Below are 12,648 nucleotides of genomic sequence, written 5' to 3'. Positions count from 1 at the left end.
TTTTAAGGGAGGAATATAAAACGAATGGCTAATAAATGTATTTTCAGTTTATGAGCTGTTTTCTCTGCAGAAACTTTGCTCTTCTAACCAACAGCCACTGTTACATGTAGAAATAGATCTATGAATTACTAGGTTGGTGCAAAAGTAATTCCTGTTTTGGAGCATGAATTTTAAATCATTACAACCAGGTTCAAACACATCTTTATTAATCGAAATAGGAACCATTACAATCAACACAGTTTTGCCAGTGAGAAATAAGTTTGATTCCTGTAGCGTAAAAAATCCATGCTTTGAGATTTGATGAACCCTTGGAAAGCATTTTCTGCATCCTGCTGGTTGCAAAAGCGTTCTCCCTGCAGAACATTATTGAGATGCTTGAAGAAGTGGCAGGCGGCTGGTGAGAGGTCAGTTGGATATGGAGACAAAACTTTGTAGCCTGATTCATTCCACTTCTGATGCGTTGGTTGTGCCATGTGCAGTCAGGCGTTGTCGTGGAGAAGAACTGGGCCTTTTCTGGTGACTGATGCTGGCTACAGGCGCTGCAGGTTTTGGCGCATCTCATTGATTTGCTGAGCATCCTTCTCAGGTGGAATTGGGGTTCAGAAAGCTGGAGTGGATCAGAAGTGGCAACAGACCATCAAACAGTACCGTGATGTGGGGTTTTTTTTTGGCTTTGGGAAGTGCTTTGGATGTTCTCAGTTCAACCACTGAGCTGGTCGTTGCCAGTTGTCATATAAAATCCCCTTTTTGTCATACATCACAATCCGATTGAGAAATGATTTGTTGTTCTGTAGAATGACACTTCAAAATGATGATTTTTTAAAAAAATTTTGGCTCAACTCATGAGTCACCCTCTGTCGAGGGTTTAGATTGCGGGGTGACAATAAAACCCTGGCAGATGTATTGTTAACCTCCTCTACCCCCCACTTCCTCCTTTTGCCCCTCCCTCTCCCCCCTTCCCACTAAGGACAGAGGATCAGGAGGATAAGAAGGACAGAGGGAAGAGAGTTGGAAAAATTAAAAATGTTTTACTAATGCTACTAATAAGAATAGAGAAAATAATACAAAATATACAAAACCAATCTTGAAAGTCTCAGCAACTGCAGAGCTGACACCCGAAGTCCTGGACTGGACTCTGCAGCCAACCGGAGCTGGATTCAGTCTCTCACTAGGCCTCAGTTTGCAGGGACGACTAGCAAGGTCCTCTCCTAATGTCGGCCATAAGCAAAAGGGAAAAGAAGGGCAAAAAGGGATGAGATCCTCGTGATCTCCCACTTTTATATGAAGTATTCATGTGAATGGAATGTTATACACAGTTGGTCAGTTTCTTGGTCACCTGTTTCTCGTCGCCCCTCTGGCGAGATGTCCATCTGTGCTTATCAATAACTTCACATTCCATTGCTATGTTTACCAAAACATGTATCTGGTTCTCCAGGAAAATGCAGCTAGTATGAAGCTTTAGCTGACAGGCAAATTCACTAAAAGAGAAACTTGTTTTTTTAACAAAATCAGGACACCCACTTATCAAGCTTTTTCACCTTTCCAATTTGCTTCAAATGCGGAAGGACTATAGAACAGCCAGCCCTACGGGACTACAGTAGGTTCACCCAAGTTGGTTTCAGCATTGGAAAGGGATGGGCATACATCATGGAGCTCTCTGGTCCCTGCTGTCACTTGGCCTTTGCTTCATGCAGGACTAACCTGTCCCAGGCAGGGCCATTCGGCAAGAGAAGCAGCCAGAAAAGAACCATTTCATCGTCTGACTAAAGAGGACAAAATGGTTTGTGAGCACAGCTGCACAGAGCATCTTTTCTTCTAGCAGCCCTGTCTGGCAGAGCAAGGTTACAGGAGTCACTGTGGCTTTTACATCCCACCTAATGGAAACAGTCCAGGTTTTATTTGCTTCAAATCAGAGGGTACATTGTATTTTCTAAGGACAAAACAGCCCTCAGCACTAGTCTTCTTTGCTACATGACATTTTAGTGCAGAACAATACTAGACAGAATTCCTGTTGTTTAGAGCTGAAGGATGAATACAACTGTGATTGTTCATATTTTCTTCTCTTCCTTTGGCAGTAAGTGCAGTAGCAAAACCTGCTGTTACAATAATCTTCCAGATAACTGGAATGTCCTAGAGGGCAGAAAAATGCTGCTATCCTCAGGCTTCAGTAATTCCCTAGTCATAAACTCCCTTATATGATACCGGGCATCTAGTTCCTGGGAGCTGAACGCAGTAATACAATAGGAAGATCTCTGCCTCCTGTGTAATTTGCTGCTCTTTTAGAAGATAATAATTCATGGGTTTTTACAGCAGCATCTCCCAACTTGCCCCAGGCCTCCTCTAAACCGTACTATTAAATCCTTCAACAGAGCTGTGCATTCTACAGTTGGATGTTAAAGCCTGTAAACTATAGCTGAGGTGTCTTAAGAAAGCACCTGGATTATAAATGGCCTTTGAAGACTTGGGAGCAGAGCCAAGAACATCATTATCAATGGAGAAACCTTGATGAGAAACAACATTTTCAAGCTCCCTTTGAGGAACTGCTAGCCAATTGCATATTGCTTCCCCCAGCACCCCCACTGCCTGGTGGATTCCCAGTCAGTGCTATGTTTCTTCACACATTATGGAACATGTTAGATACAGCGATTTTAACACACAGCCTTACCTGGAGCTTGTGGGAACAAAACCAAACCGAGCTTACCTGCCCTGGCACCCCTGAAAGGTTGCCAAACATGAGTTTATCTTGTAGAGCTCAACACCTACAGCTTGCTTCAGTACCTTCTCATGTTTTAGGTTCCTTGCATAAATTATACAGGTAATAGAATATTAATGGAGTACAGTTGATTGCTTTTAAATTCTTAAGATGTTATAGCTTTAAATTAAAATACCTATTAGGATGGTATTACTTGCTAACAGAAGTTTAAACTGCAAGATAAACCTTTTTAGTGCTACCGTTTCACATTTCTGCAGTACTCCAATACCTGATAAAGATCATAGAACAGCAGGGTTCAACTATGTTGGATAAGGTTAATGCTGATTACTGTTGTCATATATTATTATATAATGTTTACACCTTCAAAAGGGGTATTCATTGAAATATAGCACTTTCTGTGGATCTTCTACATCAGAACAAGCATCATATTAAAATGTAATTTAAGCACAAGACAGTGCTTCGATTAGTAGTGTTTTGGTTCAAGAATGTCCTAGATAATCTAAAACAATTATCACCAATACCCATCTGTGTTTTCAATCTAAGACACTGGAAAAATATTTAAAATGTGGAAATTTAAGCCCAGCTATTTCAATAACCACTGGATGGAGCACAGTTCCTAAGACAGGCCTCTTAACTCCCGGTCCAGCCTGCTCACTTGTGGATACTCTTGCTTTTATGATATACACGAGTTATACAAAACTCTTAGCAGTTAAATTCTTGAAAATGTCAATGTCTTTCTGCACAAGATAAAAAATTACTTAAAATTCCTACTGTATCATGTGTATATCTCCATTCATTCATAACATAGCTGGGTAACACTTTGCTGTTCGATCCTGAAGTAGGCCTGAATTGCTGCTAGAGGCATCATGACTTGGCCTTAATTTTCAGCTCAGAACAGTAAAACTTTTGCCTCCTGTGGCACAAAAAGTCAACAGCTCAGTTTCTTGTGATCACTTGGTTTACACATAAACTTGGTTTTGCCTGGTGATGACTGAGTCCACTTGAGGAATCCCTCAGGCAAATGAAGTACTAACCCTTTGCTTCATCAAGCAAACACTTTTGCTACAAACCCCCACTCACTCCCACAACAGCTGAAAGCTTTTTAAGGATTCATCTGCATTACAGCTGCTACAAATTTTAAGGGTGAGATTTGCCAGGCTGTTGCAAATTATCCTGTTCTATGAGGGAAAGAAGCTGTGAGAGGCTCAGGTATGCCACTGCTGAGCAGCCCTCCTTAGGCTGAAGCTCTTGTGAGATCTGACTAGCTACCTAGTCAAAAAAAAAGAAGAATGCTTTACTGCTGAGGGCTCACCAGCAACACTTTCAGGTGCCAGAGGCTCTGGATCACCCCAAAGAGTACAGGCAAGTACTCCCTTTCTGTGTAGTTTCTATTGCATCTAAGCAAATATTAGAGTTTTACTCTTTCCCCTTTGCCCTCTCACACTGAACGAGGTATTGCTTGCGGCTACTGCACACACAAGTTCTCAAGAAGCTCCCTGCTCTTGCAGTCCACAGCACATTCAGTCTCTGAATCTCTGCACCTGGCTGTACCCATCCTTCAGATCAGAGGGTTGTGCTCTGCTGTGGGAAGAGGCTAAGCATTGCAGGCAGAAATGGAAGGGAAATAGCTTTTCAGCTCTCCCTTTCAAGCAATGGAGCTAAGATTTTAAAGGCATTGAGGAATTATCTTCTGATCTCTCTTCTTCGTTGTCTGTCTATACAAGTGCATTAACTCAGTCTTTCACGTGGCTTGGTTACCCCAAGGTTATAAGGAGACAGATGAGAAATCATGCCATGTATACACAATCAAATCTGATCCATCTAGAAAAACAAGACCTTCCTAAAGGTACTGAGGACTTTCCTAAGGCACAAGTCAGCTTGGTTAAGAAGAAAGGAATCCTTAAACCTATGCCGTTATGCAGGGCAGCTATTGCTGTGCTCCTTGGTCAACATAAATCACAGTTCTTTTCCATGAATCATGAGGAATGATCCAAACATTACAGCTCTCCTTAGAGAGGAAGCCTCACATTAAACTGACATTCATAACAATATTTTCTCCTTCAACCAACATTAGGTAAGAGCTACTCTGTACTCCCCAAAGAAATATTAGACTCACGTAAGTGCGTCTGACTAAAGTCAGATGTTAAATGGTTAAGCAAAACCAAAAGTCATAACATTTGAAATAAAATGTCCGATTTTTAGTTCAGCAATTACTTTACCCTTAGAAGATAGTTACATTTTCCAAAAAGAGATTTCCTTCTTTTGCAAGAAATATTTCTCTGAAATTTCGTATTAATTATGACCATCCAAAATTATTTTCAAAAGTGTGGGAGATTTGAGGGATTTTCTTTAAGTTAATGTGTGAATGGGTTTTTATTAGATGGAGATTTGTTACTGAACCAGCCAGGCCCAAAGGAATTTCAGGGCCACCTCGGAAAGCTGAAAACAGGACCTGCTGTGAGAGTGAGGCAGTTCTACAATAACAGGGTCTCAACGAGACGTAAATCAACAGACCTATTAGCAGGGAGACTCGGGCGCATGGACAGCTTGTGAACATAGACAATATCCAATCAGCTAATGCATGCTTGGAGTGTGGATGTGTGATCAGGAAATAACTGCATATACAAGGAGGCTTGTTTCTGTTATAAATGGCTTCGCCTGAATCCGTATTGAATTCTGTGGAGTCCATGATTTTTCGCTCTCGCACAAAAGGGTCTTTTGAATACATTTTTTCTGTCATAAGAATGGGGTTTTTTTGAATTTTGGAGTGTCAAGTGGAAGTATTTGGAAGAAAAAAAAATATTTTATACTTAGTTAGGAAAAAATGTTTAGTTGCTTATATGAAATTACAGTGCACAAGCTCAAGTGACTGAAAGCCACGCTTTCTTGGGCTTGGCAGAAGAAGAGCTGTAAACAATACAGACTCTGCAGGCTGGTGTCTGGATCTGAGTTCAGAACTGAAATAGGAATGTTTTGAGTAGTTACCTCACTAGAAGTGAGTCACCTCATTACCAGGGCACCAAGATGGCGTTTAGGTTACATTTCATCTTGGCACTACTGACAATCAGTTCACTCTTGTATTTACCTCAGAATATCCCTGAAGTTATTAGCAGAAACATGTTAAGAGTTTCTTATTTTTACAGAAATATGTCTCTTTCTTGAATCTAGTCTGTGTTCTGAACTTCTTAGCTGATAAATTTCTGTCTCTTGCTTCAGCTTTTTTTTTTTTTTTTTTGTAAATATAATCACAGAGGCTCTGGAAGGCTTTATGCCATAACTGCAGCCACCAACTACAGTTCAGGTAAAAGCAAGGCTACATTCAATAGCACGCACCTCTTCTGTACCGCCACTACCACTGCTTGCACCAGAGCCGTTCCGTAAGACCTTCATCACTTCCAGCTAAAGAGCCCTCCCCAGTCCCACTGTCACTGTGGGCAGTGCTGTCCTATTAACAGACTCATTTTTCTACATATTTTCTACCTGATTTCAAATCCTTTTCTAAAAATGCTACTGTTTTTCTAAATATTTTTGTTGTTGTTGTTCAGAAATCAACTTTGGACATGGCTACATTAGGATGGGAGTTGCTTCTGTTCTGCGTCAGCTCTTTGAAACTAAGTCAGCTTTGTTATATATCCCTTGTCATATCCCCCTTACTCATCACAGGGACAATTTTGTGAAATCTACTTGGGATACTACTTGTGTGAACTATATTATACACAGTGCAGCCGTGGAGTATTGAAAAGTTCATTCTACCTTTTAAATCATTCTGCATACTTCTAGAGACCTTTAAAACTTATCTGAAAGTTAATTCTTGGTAGTTCCAGTGGACTTCACTGGGGTTCCTCAGTGAAAGGAGACCCCTGCACTACCATCTTTCAGCACCAGTAGTGCCAGATATTCAACTAAGGCTAAATTACAGCTATGAACACCTACCAGCCTTAATAAGTAGATTTTTTTCTATGCCTGGGAAAGACATTCATTCAATTTACCTTCTAAATTCAGTGTAAATAAACATTGTACCACTTACTGAGATCACAGTGGGATTAAATGCTGTATGTCACCTGTACCAGCTACAGCAAAACGCAGACACCCTTCTTCTTGACTTAGAGATGTAAGTGGCAGGAATATGAAAGGTGGTAAAATGTGCTATATCAAGACCAAAACCTCTGCATGTAATAACAATGCAGACAGCTGAGTGATGCTCTGCGAACTATTCTAGGATTCAGCCCTCTGGGACATAGGGTCAAACGTGAATTTAGGGTGGATCAACCTCTTGTCAAATACATATTTAATTTAAGGAAATAGTTACAAGTGCGTCCAGTCTCACAAACACACAATGGACTAGAGATGTGACAGAAATTCAGTATTTAGGGGATATAAAGACTTCAGTCACCTTTCTCTCTACTGTAACACCACAATTTTTTAACCCAGGATGGTAAATGTTCTGATTAAAATCTACAAACAACCCATTCAGCAAAAGGCTTTACATAAAAATTCTAGAAATGGGATGTTTTTCAGACTAGTATCTTCAAGTACCTTTCTCACATCAATAAATGCTAACAACTTTCACCAAGAGATAAGATTCTCTTCTCTGAGCTCCCTTAAAGCATGATCTTAACTCATTTTACTGAATCACTACCAACTCCCTTAGACGGTGAACTTAACGAGTTAAATATATTGTATGTGCTGTTCATAGATCACAGAACACCCCAGGTTGGAAGGGACCTCCAAAAGATCATCAGGTCCAACTTTCTGTGGAAAAGGGAGTTGAGAAGAGATCATCTAGCACCCTGTTCAGTTGCATCTGGCCAACCTCCAGTGATGGGAACTCTACAACATCTTTGTGGAGCTTCTTCCAGTTCTCCACTGTAAAAAAAATGTATTTCTTATACAAAGATGAAAATTTTTCCCTGTGCTCCTGGTGTGTATTAGCTTCAAAATAATTAAAATTAGTTTTATTTATGCTAGATCATTTATACTAATTCAAACTTTGTCAAACATATTTAATTTTGCCCCAATATAGTAGACCACGAAAGCCTTTTCTTCCTCACCCTGGGACTTTTAAAACAAACAAACGTTATTTGCAATCTGCTAAAGCTAATGAGGTTGATTTAACTCTGTCATGTTCTTCCCATGTTCTTGAGGGGTCTGACGTAAATACCACAACAGAAATTTTATGCAAGAAAAAACTACCATTTTCTCGTAAGGTTATATAGTGCACTTGGCTCCTACAACTTATGCATCAAAAAAGCCATTAACTGAACCGTTGTCATAATCAGGTGTTCCTGGATATCTAGAATGGTAAAAATATGTTTAAATCTCTGAACAATCTTTTCTGACCTCCTGAAGAAAATACATAAGAAAATACATCAAGAGCTTGTGTACACGTAGGCAGGCATGTTGCAAGAAGAGCCAGAGGCCACGAATGCATTGCAAAGAGCAAGTTTTATTTTAGTTCTTTTCTGGGGGATCTCCGAAGCCGCACCTAAGCTCCCAGGCAGAGGTGACACAAGCGGGCACACAGGTGCTGGTCAGTTCAGCCCTGCTGGAAGATCACTGGGCCTGCTGAGCTCACCTGTATTTCAAGGCTTCAGGCAGGCGCAGCCTCCCACTCTTTCTCACAACAAAACAGGAATCTCAGATGTAGTGATAAGGTGTCTAGACTTTCTCACAGGTCTATGTTATCTAACACAGAGGTTCTACTCATCAAGCACACAAGGTCAGTAAAACAATTAGTGTGATGCGTGTGCTTTTTCTACAGACAGGTGCAAGTCACTTGAGCATATTTACATTTAACTAACCTACTCGCCAAATCTTCCACTACATTCCCATACAGAGCTACAGTTAGTAGGTTCCAACAATAACATGTATAGATCTGAAAGCTAACTCAGGAATTGATCAGGATGCATAGAAAGATGTTTCCAACAAGAATATGAAAAAAACCCATAATGCAAGAATCTTTCATCATCAAAATTGAGTGAAATAACCACCTCCCTGTAAGCGGCAAAGGTCTTAGGTTTAGCTGGACAGATACAATATGAACAGTTACTGATCATTATTAGTTTTCTGTCCAGTAGCTTCATGTTTAGTATGAAACACTCATTTCTGTGTATTCTCAATTGCACAGATTGTCAAAACTGTGTTCATTAGAAGATTATAATTTGTCCTTCAATTAATTCCCTAAATACATAGTATGAATACTGTTAAATCTGTTTCTGGTTTTATTCAACCAAAAATAAGCCTCTTCTACATTTTGCTTTCACAGCATGCACCTAAGATATCTCAAACTAGTTCTGCTCTGCCTGATGCAGGAAAGATCATAGTACCTCTGTTGCTGCTAGACCATGACAAATGTTTGATCAAAGTGCTTATTTTTGTATAAAGGACACTATATAACTGTCCTGGTTTTGTTAAAAAAAAAAAAGTTTTTCTTTTAGTGAATTTTGCCTGTCAGCTAAAGCCTTCATATTAGCTGCGTTTTCCTGGAGAACCAGATACATGTTTTGGTAAACATAGCAATGGAATGCAAAGTTATTGATAAGCAGGGATTGACATCTTGTGAGAGGGGCAATGAGAAAACAGGTGACCAAGAAACTGACCGACTATGTATAACATTCCATTCACATTAATACTTCATATAAAAGTGGGAGATCATGAGGATCTCGTCCCTTTTTCCTTTTTTCCCTTTGGCTTATGGCCAACATTAGGAGAGGACCTTGCTAGTTGTCCCTGCGAACTGAGGCCTAGTGAGAGACTGAATCCAGCTCCGGTTGGCTGCAGAGTCTAATCCAGGACTCCAGGTGCCGGCTCTGCAGTTGCTGAGACTTTCAAGATTGGTTTTGTATATTTTGTGTTATTTTCTCTATTGTTATTAGTAGCACTAGTAAAACATTTTTAATTTTTCCAGCTCTCTTCTCTCTGTTCTTCTTTTCCTCCTGTTCCCCTGTCCTTAGTGGGAAGGGGAAGAAGGAGGGGCAAAAAGGGGGAATGAGGGAGGAGGTTAACAATACATCTGCCAGGGTTTTATTGTCACCCCACAATCTAAACCCTCAACAATAACAGATGCTCAGCCATAATGCATGGTGTCAAACTCTATGTATAATGTCAATAATGTATAGTTATTTATAAAGAGTAATAGTGAAGCAAACTGTGCTAGGGTAGGTAACAGGGAACTTGCCTCTGAAGCACACAGTTCTTATTGTTTCCCTACAATCAACCTTACCCGTGTTCTCATTTTCAAAAGAAGGGTAAGCATTGTATGAGTTTCTTGTTTCACTTTATTTCAGAAATAGGATACCTACTTTTCCAAGGCTGTAGGGTAGAACTTAAAGGCATTTCTAAAGGGAATGACAAATATTATTCACATCTGATACCCTGTCAATCCTTTTAGGCTGCAGCACACACTTTTGTTTTGTGGTAAGTTTATGATACACTCACTGTTATGAGACACCTTAGGGGCACTTTGAAGACAGCCAAGATTTATTTAATGACAAATGTGATTGCTTTTCTGTTTCTTCAATATATCTGGGATCTGAAGTTGGAGTAATTAGTCAGCTTCTCTAAGGGCAAGTGTGTTTGTAACCCCTGAAATTAATTACAGGGGTCTTTTTTTCTTTCTTGGCTGAAGGTGAGATACTACACCAAACCACAAATAAATGTGGCAAGTGTTGATACATACCAACATCAGTGCAGGTCCAAAATTTACACCATATGCAGAAACAGTACAATTTCATAATCCTTTAGTTCATGGAGAAACTCCTCTGTCTCAAAGCTAGCCATCCACCAGCTTTTTGAACACCCAATGTGCTCATCAGAGACCTGTGACACCCACTTCTCAATCCACACTCCACCTACACCCCGTATCAAGACCAGAATACTTGCTACTTCAGTTTTTATACTTCTTAGAGTATTAGCTGTTGCTTCTACAGTGCTGAATCAGTAATGCCGCATGCAGTTGTGGTAGTGAAACATGTATTTTTTTCTATGATTATGTTAAATTTTATATAAAGACATGTTGTTTCTGAGAGCTCTTTTAGTCACAGATCCTTAAAAACACAACATAGAAAATTGTTGGTTTTAAACCTTTTTAAAGAACAGTATTTCACCACGTATCAAATGCGCCTCTGTTCAGAAGGGATATATGTGTTTTCATTCCAGAAAAAAAATCATCGACACCACTGTGGAAGGTGGCACAGAACAACCTCATGCCTGTCCTGAGCACAGGTAGGCAAATGAGTACTAAAGGCCAGAGATCCAAACTATTATCTGCACTATGAGACTTTACTACTATGTAGCATTTCCTGATATCAAAGTTATTTTCTTTGCCCTTTTCTGTTCCTCTTTGTTAAATGTACTGATTGTATCAAAAGACATATGATGTTCTTCGATTAAAGCTCCAAATAATATAATTTCTCTTCACAGTATCCCTGGCTTGTTAACTCCTGTAACCACTACGAAGGCTGGAAGCAGGATATGCGTTATGTTTTTTGCCTTCTAATTTGTATCTTTTTATCAACTTGACCGATTATTTTAAGGTAACTTGTAGAAACGTCATATCTTTCAGACTTTTGCCACTTCATCAATTTTGCATTAAATTGTCCAGTGTATTTAAAAGATACTTATGGTGCCTAGAGTTATTTTAAGCAACAGAAGTGCTCACATTTTTTCACTGTGATTTCCATTACTACTGTTCTTCTTCCCAACAGCATGGATTATCTTGAATAGAGAATACAGATACCTAAAGAATTCAAAAGGAGTGTATTGTAAATGGCAGCAGCAAAATCTGCCAGCTAATGGTAGCAATATGTATGTGGGAGGGAGAAAGTACACAAAATGATGCTCTACTTGAGGCATGGGAAATCACACTTGTGGTTTCTTATGAGCTTCCCAGGTTTTCTTTAAGAGCATCACTAAGAATTATGCATCCTCTGATAAAAAAGGCCCTGAGCCAAAAGACTGCACAGCTACTTTATAAAATTCTGACATTCTCTGATGCTTATTTTCTCCTTTAACACAATTTTGCTATTGTCCTTTTATAGCATGGGAGAGAGCTCTGTTACCTTTTTAGCCTCTAATCTTATTTCCAGGTTGCAGAGTAGATTCTGCTTTAGTCAACTGAGTTGGGTGGAGTTATGCCAGGAAGAGATGTAAGGTTTAAAAAGTGTAGGCTTTAAAATTAAGAACTACGCTCATCAGTGTTAAACATCTAAATCCTTGTGTAATTTGCAATATATTTTAAAAGGCTAAGGCAGACCTGCCTTTACATAATGTTGTTGCCTCTCAAGGTTTTGTTCCATCACTGTCATTGTTTTTTATAACAAACAAAACACTTCTAAGTCCCATTTTCATTTACCAAGTATGTCTTGTTGACTTCACTCTCAACTGCTTAGGACATATCCCATGTGCGTATCACACCTCAAATCAAACAAATCTATTTAATGGATGGAAGGGTCTTTGTAACATTACCAGAAAAGGGAAGAGACATTACTATTGCCTGTGGACTACTGAACTACTTACTCCAACGGCTCCTGACTGTAATTTCTGTTTCAAAGCATCTTAAGTGCTTTGATGAGTGCCTCTGGTGAGTCTGTTCTCCCTTCACCTCAGATGATCCTCCTACCCTCCCAGCCTGAACGCTTGTGCCTATAAAACACCCGTCAGGACTTCAGGGGTTCACGCGTGGCTTTGCTTCCGGCTGAGGGCTGGCGGTTTCCTACAGCAGTGAGGCATCCGTGAGGTAACGTGAGAAGCGTCTGACAACCGCCCTGACTCTCGCCAGCTACGAGTCCCTTGTGGGGCGGCGCAGGAGGTCGAGCAGCGCGCCGGTGAAGCACCAAGGCTGACGCCCCGCTGCAAGATGGCTGCGCCAGCTGACCCGCCGCCTCCGCCAAGATGGCGCCGGGCCCCTTCCCCCACCCGCCAGCCCCTCCGCACGC

The 12,648-nt window shown here is 40.3% G+C and overlaps 1 long non-coding RNA gene across 1 annotated transcript; it reads right to left on the bottom strand.

Annotated features, from left to right (window-relative positions):
- Window positions 1–183: 183 nt before the first annotated feature.
- Window positions 184–12,618, bottom strand: LOC309440543. The gene is made up of 3 exons (XR_014184217.1): window positions 12,230–12,618; window positions 11,373–11,450; window positions 184–607 (listed from the first exon to the last, which is right to left on the bottom strand). It is a non-coding gene; the product is annotated as an uncharacterized lncRNA (long non-coding RNA).
- Between the last annotated feature and the right edge of the window lie 30 nt (window positions 12,619–12,648).

The sequence above is a fragment of the Streptopelia decaocto genome (genome assembly GCF_964273445.1).
Source record: "Streptopelia decaocto genome assembly, chromosome: 5".
Taxonomy (NCBI): Eukaryota; Metazoa; Chordata; class Aves; order Columbiformes; family Columbidae; genus Streptopelia; species Streptopelia decaocto.
This window is presented reverse-complemented; position numbering and strand designations above follow the sequence as displayed.